The sequence below is a fragment of the Dermacentor variabilis genome, chromosome 4 (genome assembly GCF_050947875.1).
Source record: "Dermacentor variabilis isolate Ectoservices chromosome 4, ASM5094787v1, whole genome shotgun sequence".
Classification (NCBI taxonomy): domain Eukaryota; kingdom Metazoa; phylum Arthropoda; class Arachnida; order Ixodida; family Ixodidae; genus Dermacentor; species Dermacentor variabilis.
The window spans coordinates 75182927-75199661 of NC_134571.1; the positions used below are offsets into that span (position 1 = coordinate 75182927).

General features: G+C 44.7%; 1 pseudogene; it reads left to right on the forward strand.

The window, feature by feature from the left end:
* Positions 1-1865: 1865 nt before the first annotated feature.
* Positions 1866-3421, forward strand: LOC142579391 (very long chain fatty acid elongase AAEL008004 pseudogene; annotated as a pseudogene).
* The last annotated feature ends 13314 nt before the right edge of the window (positions 3422-16735 follow it).

Sequence of the window (16735 nt, forward strand, 5' to 3'; positions counted from 1 at the left end):
GCGGCCGCCGCACGCTGAAGCAGATGCTGCAATGCATAAAGGCAAAGGACGAATGAAGCATTGTAACCGCAGTGGACAATAAATGTTTACATCACAAACTTTTTACGCGTTTGTTGAGGCGGTCAAATATTCCGCACCGTTATCACTCTTCCCGCAGTGATCACTTTGGCTGCGCTCGAGGGCACGAGATCGAATCCCGGCCGCGGCTGCCGTATTTCGGTGCAAAAAAAAAAAAAAAAAGCCGGGTACGGTGCACGGAGCGCACGTTGAAGTACCCTAGGTTGTCCAAATTACGACGTACGCCACTACAGCGTACGTCATAATCCTATTGTGGCTCTGGCGCGTAAAATCCCAGAACTTATTTTTTATCACTCTACAAGTAAATACAATGTGAGAAGTCATTTCTGAGGCAGCTGGCTTCCCGCTATTTCTTACGCACATCGTATTTTCACGTAACAAATCGCGTATATATCAACGACCAGACAGCGAAAAATTTGATAGATGCATCGAAACAACTAGCTACGAGCATGCAAACTACTGCCATTTTTGTTGGGGGAGGCTAGCACCTCCGCACATATAGGCAGCCAATTGTGTCGATCAACGCAAATGAAGTAGTGAAGATAACCGTTTCAATAGTGCGAAGCAAGAAGGCTGTGTTGCGGCTTCTCTTTAAAAGAAAACACTAAGGTAGCTCATATTAGAAGTGCCTCAGTAAAGAAACCTTGAAAATTGATAGAGTGCGCCGCGGCCTTCAGGCAACGAACGCTTCCTTATAAAGGTGAGGAGCTTTTCTTGGTATGTTTCGCTGAGCCGTCCTCGTTGACTTGGGTAGGTAAAATAAATAGTAATTTCGTGTCGAGGTCATGGGGTAATATATTGTTCTGCGATTCCGCTTGAAATATTTAGGCGTGCGATTCGTATAAGCTAATGACACTGATCCGTTCATAAATAAATGATTAGCGCGCTGTCATTTATAGAGCAGTTAGTGCGAAGATTAGCCGCTTAGATCAGCGTAAACCTGCAATTCGATTATTTCAATAAGATACGCTGCGCTAGCTTATGTTTACTGGCGTGCTGATTAACAGTTCGCCCAGCAAGCGACTTTCGAAGTTACCGTGGGTACAAAAACGTCCGCAAAAAAAATATAGCACGAATACTGCGCTAAAATGAAAGTTCAACCCGTTATCCTCAAAAGTCGTGCGTCAACGGGCGTCCTGTATGGCACTGAAGCCTAACGCTTTTATTTTCTACGTGGCTTGCACAAAGTACGTGATCCAATCAAGTCGCCCGCTAGCTGCCCATTGCTGCTGCGATGCAGCCTTCAGCAAAAACAGAAAGCTGTTCGGGCACATCGCGAACAATGCTGGCAAACCGGGCAATTCCGAAGGTTAATCCTGCAGTTAATAAATGTGACTACACGTAAGTGGTCCTAAGTCACGTAAATGTGACTACACGTAAGCACGTAACTGGTCCGCGTAATGCAGCGCGGCTTATTGGTTTACGCGTGCGTCACAAATCTGACCGCATGACATCTCGCGGTTCCTGACGGCCGAACAAGGATGCTGCGTCGACGCCCTCACAAAAGCTATCGTTGGCCAGGCCCCATCTGAGAGTCCTGCCAGACACGATAGCGCCGCTGTCCCAAAGAGAGCGCGGAGGAAATAAAGTATCCCCGCAATTAGAAGGAAACATTACCTGCGGCTAAGGCTGCAGGGCGTGACTGTCTCCTTAGTAGCAGCAAATGCATTTCTTCTTCCTAATTTTCTCTCTGCCGTCGCTTCCGTCAGCCTTCACTCTCCTCTCAGCGAGACCGCCGAAAACCTCCCGACTTTTTTGTGGCGCAGTTTCTAATGGAGTGTTATGCCTCGACGGAGAGGCCATAAAAGCGCCGGCTCGCGCGGCACTCGCTGAGAGACCGCCAAGTGGCTGCGAGCAAACTACGGCGTTCGTTTCTGCGCAGCCTTAGGACCACGATGGCGACGGCATCGATCACAGCCGACGACGGCGCGCCGTTCTTTCTCCGCAGGGACCCGCGCACCGCTGAGTGGTCCTTTCCGGGCAACAAGCAGGTGATAACGCTCCTGCTGGTCGGCTACGTCTACGTCGTCAAGGTGGCCGGCCCGCGGTTCATGAAGAGCCGCAAACCGTACGATGGCATCAAGCCGCTCATCGCGTTCCACAACCTCTTCATGGTGGTGTGCAGTGCTTACTTCGTCGCCGCTTTCGCTTCGAGCGCGTATATCCGCAACGGTTACAGCCTGCTGTGCCAGGGTATCGACTTTGACGCCAGGGACGAGGGCACCATGCATCTGCTGAACCTCTACTGGTGGTACACGATGCTCAGGATACTCGACTTTCTCGACACCGTGTTCTTCGTGCTCCGCAAGAAGGAGTCACACGTCTCCTTCCTGCACGTCGTGCACCACACCATTGTGGTCTTCAATGGCTGGTTCGGACTCACCTACGGTCCGGATGGCCAAGCGGCGATTGTTGTGGTCATCAACGGCTCGGTGCACGTAGTGATGTACACGTACTACTTCCTTAGTCTCCTGGGGCCGGAAGTACAGAAACACTTGTGGTGGAAGCGCTACCTTACGCAGCTGCAGCTTGCGCAGTTCGTCGTTCTCTTCACGCACGCCTTGCTGCCGCTCTTCCTGAACTGCGGATACCCCAGGTCTCACACATTCATCACGTTGTCGCAAGCTGTCTTCTTCTTCGGCCTGTTTACGCACTTTTACTATAAAAGCTATCAGACGAAGAAGATACATCTAGCGGCGAAACATAGAGCTAACGGCAAGATACAGTGAGGCATGAGGTTTATTTTTTTTTTGAGTGTATAATTGCATTTCATTGAACTTTTGGCGGAGCGTTCGATGGTTTTTTGCTGGCAAAAAACTGACGTGTTGCTCCGTTTTCCGTACATTTGCGGCTGATACGATGGCACAGACTACCAGCGAAGATGTCTCGAGAAATAGAACGACTAATTACCAGTATTGGGTAGTAATAGATCTCTTGCGTAGCTTTATATGATGGTCAGGTATGTATATCACTGTCATATGCCAAAACAGAAGATTAGGTTATAAATATCAACACTATAAATATATATGTTCGAAAATGTTTGCGATAAGCTGTTTTAGCTAGTGAGATTGTTTAATTTTAAGATCAGGTGTAAAATACTCAGGAAATGAACGTGCATATATTTCGCTTAATTCACTCAAGGTGTCCGCCTAAATGCCTAGTCTAGAACAAAGAAATCGGCAATATAGAAAGGAAAGGCGCCTGCGTGGTCAAACAAACCGCCGTAAATCAAAATGACGAATTTTGAAACATTTTGAGGGCAATGACTGCGATAAGTGCTTACCTGTTATGTTCAAATTTGCCTTGTTACAAACATGCATAATAAAATCGGTTTTTATCTTTCTGTAGGTTTCAGTGGTTGTTTTCATACATTGGGACAAACAGCCAGATGAAAGGCGAAAGGCGGAGAGGTTAACCAGGACGTAAAATGTGGCTTCCTACGTTCCACTATTCAAGGGGAGAAGATGGAGGTGGTAAAAAAATAAGGAAGTACATAGAGAGAAAGAAAGAGGGAGGGTGCTCAGACCCAAAATCACAGCCGGTCGCTATCACCGCACAGGAGCACTTGTTGCACTACAAACGCCAGCTCAGGCTGCAGCCGATTGTGCAGATTTGTTGATCTTAAAAACTACAGCAGTGTCCTCGTCGCCCTCAGCTGCGATGTCTTGTGAGGCCAGCATTTTAAAATGGTTTCTCCTGTTAGCAGTGTTTGATCAAGGAGCGCTATCGTGACTGCGAGAGTGTCCTGGAACGGGAGTGCACTCGAAAAGCTGCAACTTACGTGGGGAGATTTGCTGCTATACGTAATGAACAAAAAAAGACAAATAAAAGAAAGATGATATGAAAGCGTGCCGCTCTACATAACGAAAGGTATGCTCTCGCTTCAGGGCACAACCAAGCCAGATGTCGTTCACCTGCCGTTGCCACAGAGTGGGGCCCTTGGGACACGTTTCCTGGTACAACATTTTCGGTTCTCAGACATAAGTGTGTGGTCCGCTTCAGCTCGAAGACTCCGAAAAGATATTTCCTGTACCCGGTTGAGGTTACGACAGAAGAAGCAGGACGCACAGGGCATTAGGGTGCTAGTGTCTCAGACGAGGGAGGCTGTGGATCCAGCTGTCTGCAAGGGGGTTAATTCGATCCCGACTGCGTCATTGTACCCAACACAGAGCTGTGAGTATCTTTTTGATACTGTGGAGTCACTGGCAAATCCCCAGCGTTAGATATTTATGGAACGCACCAAGCTTGAAGCACACACGTCTGCACCGACTGGATCCGTCCCTTCGACTTCGGCCTCCATCTGGACTCTCTCGACTCGAGACAGCAGTACTTTGCCGACTGTGGGTTGGTGTCGCTTTCACAAGATCTTTCGCCTTCCGAGTCGGTATGGACGAGAGCGCGGCTTGCACTCACTGCGGCGGCGAGGAGGCTGTAGAACACGTACTTTACCACTTTCCCCGATAGAGCGCGCAGCGGCTGTCGCTAGCGACCGTGTTGGCACACCTTGACGACAGGCCACTTTCAGGACAGACAGTCTCGGAATGCCGACATGAACTGTCGTCGCACCGAAAGTCGGTCGGCTTTGTTGACCTTTTTAGGGGGCAGTGGCCTATTAGAAAGACTATAATGATCCCCTCCTTTCTTTCACGCCTTTCTCTTCTTTCCATCTTTACTTCCCCGCTTCCTTTCGCTAGTGCAGGGTAGCAAACTGGAGGCTTTAACTCTGGTTAACCTCTCTGCCTTTCTCTCATTTGTACCTCTCTCTCTGCAGTGTTATTGTTGTTTGCGTCAGGTGCTTCCCTGCGTTAAGTGAACCATTATTAATTTCCCCCACTGGGATGTTTCACAAAGTGTTGGTGCAGTTGATGGCGTGGCATATGGTTAGCAATTCAAGTAGCAACGGTTCGAGCGTTTCTGTTGTTTCATTGGCACATGGAACAGCAGTGCTCACACTGGGGCACTCACGAATGAGACCCGTCCCTCTATCACTCGTCCCAAAAGGGCCACGGCATTCGTATACGCGGCACAGGTGAACACCTGGGACTTACTGGTAGAAGCTTACGGGTGAGGTCGACTAATCATGTTTCAAGGCTGTTTCATATATTATAGACACATCAGGTTCTCTTTCCTTTCATAACCTTAAGCAGAAGCACGGAAGAAAAGCACTGCGGGACACACGGTAAGACCTGCAATAAACTGCGCCTTTATTCCGTTCTTCAATGCACATGTTGACGTCGGTCTGGCAGCAGCGCGTGCCTACAAATCTGTCTCCTATAGGTATTGTAGGCTTGAAGCTTTCGCAACTGAAGTAACATTTTCCCAAGTCTGAAGAGTGAACACACTCTACCAATACGTGAAATACGCTCCACTTACTGAACTAACCTTCAACTGAGTTAACACCTACTCAATCGCGTTTCCTTAAAGGGCTATCATCAAACGGGCAACATACTTTTATCGCTTCTTTATTTTAGGAATCTTGTTAATACTGAACGAATTCATGCAGAAGTTTACGAAGAACGACACGTAATAAAATTGGCCTTGTTTGTACATTTTGATGATGGCGGAAATCTTTTTTTTTAATTTGTTATAAACTGCACACCCTTGTTTCCGAGCAGGTGAACAGTTTCAAAATTACAGCCAGAATACAAAACGCGACAATGGAAACTTTTTTGAGATTAGTGTAATAACATAGATGATAAAACGCAAAATGACAACAATGCAATCTGTTTCAGGATTAGTTTAATAAGATGTAATACAATAGAAATGAATACAAAAGAGCTGCGGAATATGTTTCTAGATTAGTGCAACAATGGCGCTACAATAACAGAGACAGAGAGACAAAGAAGATGCCTGGATAAATTTGTTCCAATCTAAGACTGTGCGTGGATAATAGGAATACTTATAAAGTGTCAGTCCTAGCAAAATAACGTGTGAGAGAGCTAGCCTGATGGTGCCTTGTGCGCCTGATAAATAAGGTTTAGAGATACGGTGATGGATCTATCGCAAGTTCGCGGTTTAAAATTAAGCAGTGACAGGGAGTCAATTCTGAACTTCTTCCGACGCGCTTTAAGAAGGGTAATGTCATTGGCTATCATTATTTCTGACGGAGACCCAGTTCTATCTTCTTGTTTATTTTCACAATACTGCGGACATCTGTCCAAGCAGGAGGGGGCTACGTGAGCAAATACAAAAAATGAAGCGAAGATACAAATATATACAAGGGATACAGTCAACAAGATACATCAAGTGGGTGGTTGTAACCAGTGGGAATTTCCAGGTAGGGCATTCCAATCATTGATTGCTTTCGGAAAGAATGAGTATTTAAATATGTTTGTTCGTGCAGAGATCCGTTTTAAATACTGGCTGTGTTTGTGGCGGGAAATTCGAGATGTGTCCTTGATAGTATAGTCGCGCGGTTGTATTCCTAGTTTCCCGTAACAAAGCTGGCGAAAGAAATTTAATCTCGCAGTTTTTCTTCGATCAGTTAGTGGTCCCAAAAGTTTGCGGCTTCCAGCATACTCGTTGGGGAATCACGTCGTTTGAAGGGCTTATAAACGAAGCGCGCGGCTAACCTTGAATTCTTTCTAGTTTTTTAATACCTACCACTGTGTGAGAATCCCAAACGATACTCGAATATTCTATGAGGTCTAACGTACGTTTTATAGGCTTTTAATCTTAATGAGGATGTGGAGTCACCTAATTTAAACTTTAGAAATCCTAATCTTTTTCGGGCTGCACAGATTATACTGTCTATATGAGGCACCCAGGATAGACGTGAAGTTAAAGTTATCCCCAGGTATTTGCAGCTTTCTACTTTCCTGATGTTATTATCCTTCATTTTATACAAGTATTCTAGCTTTGGTAACTTATCTGTAATACACATATGCACTGTTTTGTCATAATTAATAACCATATCCCATTAATTGCACCATTCTGCCAACCTGTTCAATGTTTATTCCAGAAAAAGCTGATCCGAGACAATTCGAATGCTGCTAAATATAATATAATCATCTGCGAACAATTTGACACGAACAGGTGATTCCACAATGTTAACTAGGCCATTACATAAATATTAAATACTACTGGACCCAGCACCGATCCCTGAGGTACGCCTGAAGTTAAGCCCAAGAACCGGGAGCATGATCCATTTATTTCGCCATACTGCTTACGACCAGTTAGGTATGAATTTAGCCAGCTTACGAACTGTAGGGGTATTCCGAGAAGTTTCATTTTATATATTAGTTTCGAATGAGGGACTCTGTCGAATGCTTTGGAATAATCCAAGAAAATAGCGTCAACTTGTTCTCCCCCATCAAGCACGGAAGCGAGCTCACGGACAGTGACTACTAACTGTGTGGTTGTAAAGTATCCTAGTCTAAAACCATGCTGGTTAGCTGTGAGCATACTGTTTCTCTCCAAAAAGTTATTCAGGTAAGTGACTATGATGTGTTCTAAAGTTTTGCAGCGGCAACAGGTGAGCGATATCCGTATGTAATCACTTACAGAAGATCGGAAACCTTTCTTAAAAACTGGCATTACTCGTGCCAAACGCAAGTCGTCGGCAACAACACCACAGGCTAAAGATTTAGTAAAAATAATAACCAAAAATTGAGCTAATACTTCTGAATATCTTTTAAGAAAAGCAGGAGGAATGTTATCTGGCCCTGTAGCTTTCTTTGCGCCTAACCGTAAAAGAAGCTAAGTCACACCTTCAAGACTTACGCTGACCACGTCTGGGCTGTCAAATATCTGTCTCTCGGCAACACTAGTGCTTAAACTGGAATAAACACTTAAAAAAACGCATTAAACGCTTCAGCTATTTTCTTTGCATCTGTAATTGTTACTTCACCATCGAATATTTCCCACGAAAGTTAGGAATCTTTGTTAGATAGGAATTGCCAAATTTTTGGGGAGTTCTGAGAGGCAAATTGATCAAGTGTTTGCGTGAAATAATGTTCCCTTGCCTCTCTCAGTTTTAGAGTCAAGTCATTTGCCATCGTGCTAACAATCATCCTGTCATAATCTTTAGATTTTCGGTAACGTTTTATTTTACGTTTGAGATGAATGACGTCTCTGTTTATCCAAGGATTCTGTCTGCCGATCTTTTTTGTTTTATCTAGAATGAATTTTCTCATACAAAATGGCACGAGGACTTATACTTGTTTCACAAAGAATTCACGTCATCGTCAGTATTAAGCTGTACAAGTGTTTCTTCCAAACAATGCACAATTTGTAGGTCGTCAGCAGAATCATAATTTTAACAGTGATATATTTGCCAGTAGGTAACTGTGATAGAGTCGGAAGCGCGCATGTGAAGTACACTATTTTGTGGTCAGAGATCCCTTCGTTCACTTCAGCTTTATAGTCATAGATGCTAGCAGAGCATAATACAAGTTCGAGAATTGATGTCGCTGAATCTTTATTCCTTGTAGGCAGGTAAACAGTTTGGGTAAGGTTGTGCGCTAGTAATATATCTAGCAAGGCGTCAGAAGGTTTAGTGTCTGTTGAGCCACATGACATTGAATACCAGTCAATATGAGGTAAGTTGAAGTCCCCGGCAATAACTACATTTCGATTTTGATAACTGTCTAGGTAATCATACATTTCTAACAAAATATCCTGATGAGGCCCGGGTGGCCCGTAAACACCCCCGACGACAACTTGGTTAGCCGAAAACATCAACTTCAAAAAACACTTTCATGCTCCCTGCTAACAGCAGGGAAAAGCAAAGACATCAAAGTTTTTTTACTAAAATAACCACGCCTCCGCAGCGTGTCAGACGGTCCTTGCGATAGCAGTTATATGTTGACGGAAAAACACAATCGTTCGTTATTTCTGGTTGCAGCCAGGTCTCGGTAATTACCGCAACATGAGGATCATACAACAAGAGCACTCGTTCTAGCTGGTCATATTTGTTGCATAAGCTGTGTGCGTTGGGGGAGGGGGGAGGCAAAGAAGCCGAAAAAGCTTCGTCTCGGCGTTTGCGGTGTTGATATTACATCATTCTTCATTACTGTTTTCAGAATTTGCATTTCGGACTTTCTGCGCTAGATTACTGGCCATGCGCAAGAGATCTCTACAATTTTTGCCTTCATCCGACGTGTAAGCTTTCTTGTTTACGAACAGCTTATCATGCACCAGTCTTACCCTGTCTCCAGCCTTTCTATCGGTGCCGATAGACTGCCAAAGCTTTTTCTGATAGCAAGGGTACTCTGCGAGTAATCATGTGATAAAGATACAGCGGTATCTATTAGTCTAAAGCAAACTTTCATAATATAACTTTTTTCTCTGAAGTTGTACAAACGAAAAATTATGGGCCTGGGTTTGTTATTCAGTAACCTGCCGATCCTATGTATGCGTTCCAATGACAAACCTGCCGGATCACCATATCCTCAAACATGTCGCTAGTTTCGTCAGGTATTTCAGGAATCCCAAACACCACCAAGTAATTTCGACGTGCTCTGTCTTCGTAATCCTTAAGCTTTTTATCCTGAGCAGCGAAATTTTTTTCGAAATGCTTCACCGAGTTCTCCAGAACATATATCGTCTGTTCATTCGCTTTTGATATTCGTAGCACTTAATCCAACTCTGACAGGTGAGAATTCATTTGCGACATTGTGTCATCACGCTTTTTCTAGGATTCTTTAAGCTCCTTCAGAGCAGTCAAGATGGTATTCAGCATTTCCTGTCCTTCAGGTCCAGGATTTTGCTACACATTACCGCACAATGCGATAAATATAGTAAGCCAGCAAACAGCAATCACATGAAAACACCGTTGGGGGCACGGCAGCACAAAAAGACCATATAACAGCTTGTACGTACGCTATAATAGAGATCATAAAAACTGACCTGTAACACAAGCCACGCATGGTTATGGACGTTCTCAGAAAAGCTGCCGTGCCCTCTAAAGGCCTCGGGTGAAGCAGCTGCCTTTATAGCAGAAGGCCATGACATCGCAGATCCACTGGACCATCCAGCGTTGACTTCGTCGATGCAATCGATAACTTGACAATCTTGCAGAAACTTGGCAGTTTGCGATGCGTTGAGCGGTGCAAGATGCAGCGGCACATGGTTCGGTATAGCTGGAAACCCCGCACTTGAGACCATGCGAAGAAAAAGCACCTGTAACACAAGCCGCGCATGGTTAGGCATGTTTTCATAAAAGCCGCCGTGCCCTCAGTTCGTGAGAATTTGGTGTAAATAACCGGACGGCTTTGCTCTGTATTCTTTCAAGGCACGTACTGTTTAGTTGAGTACACGGGTCCCATACGGGACTGGCGTATTATAACTTGGGTCTAATTAAGAAATAATAACATTGTAATTTAACATTGCTTGGGGTTGTTTGAATATTATGTTTTAGAAAGCAGAGCTTTCGGAAGGCAGATGAACAAACATAATGAAGATGTATATTCCAGGATAAGTTAGTTGTTAATATAACACCTAAGTATCTGTAATTATCGACTTTTCTTGGTGACAATGGTCAAGTCTGTAAGTAAAAGAAAGGGGTTTCTTTTTTTCTATGTGATATGAGGAATGCTGTTTTGTCGGTGTTAACAACCTTTCCCACTTTTTGCACCACTTCAATATGTTATTCAGGTTGTTGTTTAGCTGAATTTGATCATCGGGAGAACAAAATTTCTTTGAACAATATGTCATCATCATCATCATCAGCCTAGTTACGCCCACTGCACGGCAAAGGCCTCTCCCATACTTCTCCAACTACCCCGGTCATGTACTAATTGTGGCCATGTTGTCCCTGCAAACGTCTTAATGTCATCCGCCCACCTAACTTTCTGCCGCCCCTGCTACGCATCCCTTCCCTTGGAATCCAGTCCGTAACCCTTAGTGACCATCGGTTATCTTCCCTCCTCATTACATGTCCGGCCCATGCGCATTTCTTTTTCTTGATTTCAACTAAGATGTCTTTTACCCGCGTTTGTTGCCTCACCCAATCTGCTCTTTTCTTATCCCTTAACGTTACACCCATCATTCTTTTTTCCATAGCTCGTTGCGTCGTCCTCAATTTCAGCAGAACCCTTTTCGTAAGCCTCCAGGTTTCTGCCCCATATGTGAGTACGGGTAACACACAGCTGTTATACACTTTCCTTTTGAGGGATAGTGGCAACCTGCTGTTCATAATTTGAGAATGCCTGCCAAACGCACCTCAGCCCATTCTTATTCTTCTGGTTATTTCAGTCTCATGATCCGGATCCGTGGTCACTACCTGCCCTAAGTAGATGTATTCCCTTACCACTTCCAGTGCTTCGCTACCTATCGTAAACTGCTGTTCTCTTCCGAGACTGTTAAACAATACTTTAGTTTTCTGCAGATTAATTTTCAGACCCACCCTTCTGCTTTGCCTCTCCAGGTCAGTAAGCATGCATTGCAGTTGGTCTCCTGAGTTACTAAGCAAGGCAATATCATCAGCGAATCGCAAAATGCTAAGGTATTCTCCATCAACTTTTATCCCCAATTCTTCCCACTCCAGGCCTCTGAATACCTCCTGTAAACATGCTGTGAATAGCATTGGAGATATCGTATCTCCCTGTCTGACGCCTTTCTTTATAGGGATTTTGTTGCTTTCTTTGTGGAGGACTACGGTGGCTGTGGAGCCGCTATAGATATCTTCCAGTATCTTTACATATGGCTCATCTACACCCTGATTCCGTAATGCCTCCATGACTGCTGAGGTTTCGACTGAATCAAACACTTTCTCGTAATCAATGAAAGCTATATATAAGGGTTGGTTATATTCTGCACATTTCTCTATCACTTGATTGATAGTGTTAATATGGTCTATTGTTGAGTAGCCTTTACGGAATCCTGCCTGGTCCTTTGGTTGACTGAAGTCTAAGGTATTCCTGATTCTATTTGCGATTACCTTAGTAAATACTTTGTAGGCAACGGACAGTAAGCTGAACGGTCTATAATTTTTCAAGTCTTTGGCGTCCCCTTTCTTATGGATTAGGATTATGTTAGCGTCCTTCCAAGATTCCGGTACGCTCGAGGTTATGAGGCATTGCGTATACAGGGTGGCCAGTTTCTCTAGAACAATCTGACCACCATCCTTCAACAAATCTGCTGTTACCTGATCCTGCCCAGCTGCCTTCCCCCTTTGCATAGCTCCTAAGGCTTTCTTTACTTCTTCTAGCGTTACCTGTGGGATTTCGAATTCCTCTAGGCTATTCTCTCTTCCACTATCGTCGTGGGTGCCACTGGTACTGTATAAATCTCTATAGAACTCCTCAGCCACTTGAACTATCTCATCCATATTAGTAACGATATTGCCGGCTTTGTCTCTTAACGCACACATCTGATTCTTGCCTATTCCTAGTTTCTTCTTCACTGTGTTTAGGCTTCCTCCATTCTTGAGAGCCTGTTCAATTCTATCCATATTATAGTTCCTGATGTCCGCTGTCTTACGCTTGTTGATTAACTTAGAAAGTTCTGCCAGTTCTATTCTAGCTGTAGGGTTAACATAACTGTAGGGTTAACATAACTACATATTGTGAACAATATGTAGTTATCTGCAAACAGTCGGATTTGCACACCCGGATTTATTACATTTACAATTTCGTTAATGTAAGCCAAAAAGAGAAGTAATGGGGGACTGTCAGGAAGCTGTCCTCCAATGTCAGTGCTTCGTTTCCTGTTAGTCAGGTATGCGGAAACCCAGTTGACAGAGATTTCAGGGAGGCCAAGGATTCTAAGTTTTAAAATGAGTTTATCATGCGGGACCTTGTCAAAAGCTTTACTAAGATTTCAAGGATGCCAAGTGAGACCGATATGTGTCTGGCATGGGCGCGTGCAGGCAGCGGGCACATGTTTTCAGCTATAAACAGTGCCACGCATCCGTTCTATGATTACGACAACGGAATAAATAAATAAATAAATAAATAAATAAATAAATAAATAAATCAGTGGCGTTTAATCGGTCGATACGAGAGAAATATGTCAGCATTACGTCGCGCATCTTGAGGTCCCAGATATGTGCTTTAAATCGCGTTCACCAACTCAGTGCAGAATGTTCTTCAGAAGCTTGCCCGACACAAGTCCTGCGTCATCGAGGAGCGAAGTGCAACTCACGGACGCTGGTCTGAAGCTGATCTCCATTAGTTGCCGTGAAAAATACATACATACATACATACATACATACATACATACATACATACATACATACATACATACATACATACATACATACATACATACATATATACATACATACATACATACATACATACATACTGTGGGGATGCGTGACTCTCACGCCTCCCCTGAGATCTAGTTTTCCCGCATGGCTCGTCTCCTGCAGGGCGGCTTCGCCCGCCGCGTGGCCTGGCGCCCGCGGCGGTCGGAGTGGTACAAGCGCGGTGCGAGAGATGGCGCGAGCGTCGCGCCGCTGCGGGGTTACTCGGGCGCCGGGAGACAAGGCGCTCTGTCTCTCTTTGGGTTCGGGAAGCAAGCGGGACGGACATGCCGTCTGCCCGTGCGCCGACCCATGCTTCTGCGAGACCGCCTCGCGTGGCCGCCTTGGACACCGTCCGCGTGACCGTACACGCGAATGACCAGGCGTTGGGATCCAGCATGGGGCGAACATATTCGCTCGCTAGCAGGTCGCGGTAAGTCGGACTTCTAGATTTGTCGCGCGCCCATCGGCATGTTTTGTGGATAGCAACTCGGCTAGCAGGCATTGATCTATGAAAGGTGCAATAAATGCCCTTGTGATTATTTTCACTACTGTGTTGTCGTTCCTTTGTCCCAAGAGTACGGGAGGAGAACCCAACAATACATACATACATACATACATACATACATACATACATACATACATACATACATACATACATACATACATACATACATACATACATACATACATACATACATACATACATACATGCTCTTCTAAGCACTCCCATCCCTTCTCTACATCTACCATGTGACCGGTTTCCCAGACATTGCTTTCTTCAATTTCTTCAATTTTAACACTCCAATGCTGACTCATTAAAAATAAATAAGGTCTCTTGTCAGCTATAATAACTCTGTCACTGTCAGTTTCGCTACTGTATGTATGCATAATTGCTAGCTAGCACCGGAAGTTTCGCCGCCTGGTTATTCCTTATACTGGGTGTCCCAGTTAATTTGGAACAAGATTTAAAAAAAAAAACAAGCGCTCTAGAGAAATCGCACCGACTGCATGGTAGCGGCAGTTATGTGTACTTACGGCCAGCATTTTTTCATCACGAAGCATTAGTTAATCAATTGTTTTTAGTTAGTTGACCTTTCATTAATGCTGGAATCGTAAACATGTCTATTACAAAGTCGTAGGGCACCTTACATAACCTCCGAATCAAGCATTTATTTCGTGCTGAAGTGCGCCTGGTTGTTTTTCCCAGAAAAACCAAAAGCCTGCGAAATACGCGAAATATGAAATAGATGCACTCTTGCGCGCCATTACTGAAGCGCCTCCAAGCAACCTCTGAAAGATATACGGCTGCATTCGTTTATCACCGCATCATACAAGGCTTCGTCATGTAAGGTGGTTCGAGAGGTTCCGCAACTTAACTAGCGCGGTGCGATAAGCGTCAGCATCTGCGGACGCAAGAATGTTGTGCTCGATCATGAGGCGCTCGGTATAGCTTTAACATTCGCCAATCATGAGTAAACAAAGCTACAAATGAAATTCAACCAATGTTAAAAAAACAGCGCGCAAAAGAGCACAAAGAAAGAAAGAAGGCAGCTCTCGAAAGAACATAAAAGAGCTACTCAGGAGTTCATTTCAATAAAAAATAAACCGAAAGCTCGTAAGGCATCATAAAACATCCGTTCCCGCTTCTTGAACTGCCGTCGCAGTCCTGTGTCGCTTTCTTGTGAAGCTACTCGTCTCGAAAAGGACTTCGTACGTTCTAAGTTTTGTTGACGAACTAGAGCTCCCTCCACAATGCCACATCCGGAATAGCTTGGCTGCCTTCCTCTTGTCGCCCTAGAGCCAGGATCATTTCAGCCATCTGATCATTCATGAAGGGCATGATTTTCTTCTTGAAGAGCAGGTCACTCGCGTGGTACCTTTGATATCTCCCGTTATTATCTGCGCACTGACACGTCAAGCAAAAATGATTTACTTTATTGACAACAGCATATGCTGGCCGTACAGATCCGCCAAAACGCATTAGATGGAACAAGATGAGTGCACAAAATTGCAGTCCCGAGTGCGCCGTCACGGTTTCCCGGCTTCGAAATCCCCCCCCCCCCCCCCCCCCCTCCACGCCCACCTCTCACCCCTACGGCTCCGCTAGGCTTATCAAGGTGTCAGCGGCGTATTCACATGATGCCGCGACCACCACAAAGCGTGAAGCCGTGTATCCAGCTGCCGGCGCTAGTAAAGCCGTGTATCCGTGGCTATTCGCTTGAGAGCGCTTGAGTAGCGGCGCACGAGCGCGTATCTATTTCGTAATTTGGATATTTCGCGCGCTTCCGGTTTTTCTCGGAAAAACCAAAGAGGCAAAGCTGAGCACGATGCAAATGCTTGATTCTGAGGTTACTTGAGGTGCCCTACAACTTTATAATTGATATCTTTGCAATTCAAGCAATAATTAAAAAAGTTCATTAATTCAAAGCAAATATTTAATACTTCGTGATGAAAAAAAATACTGGCTGCAAGTACACATGACTACAGATATACTATGCAGTAGGTGCGATGTCTTAGAAGCTCTTGGGGTTTTCTTTATATCTTGGTCCAAGTTAACTGGGACAATGCCTTTGCGGGCTAGTTGGTGCGAATTTATATTACTTTGTTTAGCGCAAAACAACAGATATTGTGTGCGTTGTCATGCGCTAAACAAAGTAATTAACTGGGGTACCTAGTATACACAGCAGACATTGCCACTCAGTGCATACCGGTCCTTTGTTCGCGTCAGTGTCGAATTAATGTACTGTGATTTTAGAGAGATAGAGTATTTTGCTCAGTGCTGAAGACTAGAAAAACCAAGTAAGCAAGCTCTCTTTAAAGCTTTACCACGACCAATTCACCTAAAGGAAACGTTCAAAACGATAACCAAATTAAAGGATCTCAAAGAACTTGAACGTAATAACCATTTTGCGATATTAGTGGCCTACGCAACTCAGTATCGCTGAAGAGGCGTTCGCAAAAGCGACACTTACAACAGTTCAGCACCCGATTTGAATGCGACAGAAAGGCGTGATCTAACAAATAATCTGCAACAACGGGCCCACGTGGTTGAGCTGCTTATCGAGAACTCACATATGTGAAAGCGGAACCACGAATCGGTTCATTTTTCGAAATCAGTTTCGGTCAACTTATACTGCAGCTGAAATACCTTCTATCAGAGTGAATTCTGAGCAGACCATTATTATTTGCTGATGATGAGTTTGTGCTTAGTGCCTTTACGTTTTTTTTTTTTTTTGGTTGGGGGGGGGGGGGGGCTTTCTATGCTCCTGCGCCTTTAGTCGAAGTAATGTTTGCATCCTTCATGCCTTGCAAAGTGTTGGTGCGGCACTTGCAAACAGCACTGTCACTCTTCTAGCCGCTGTGTAGATGCACAAAGGAAAACAACAAAGCAAGATGTCGAAGCCCACCCGCCCCCCCTAAAGTGTCATTACCAGAGTTGTGTTACCGATATCATTTGAGGTTTCG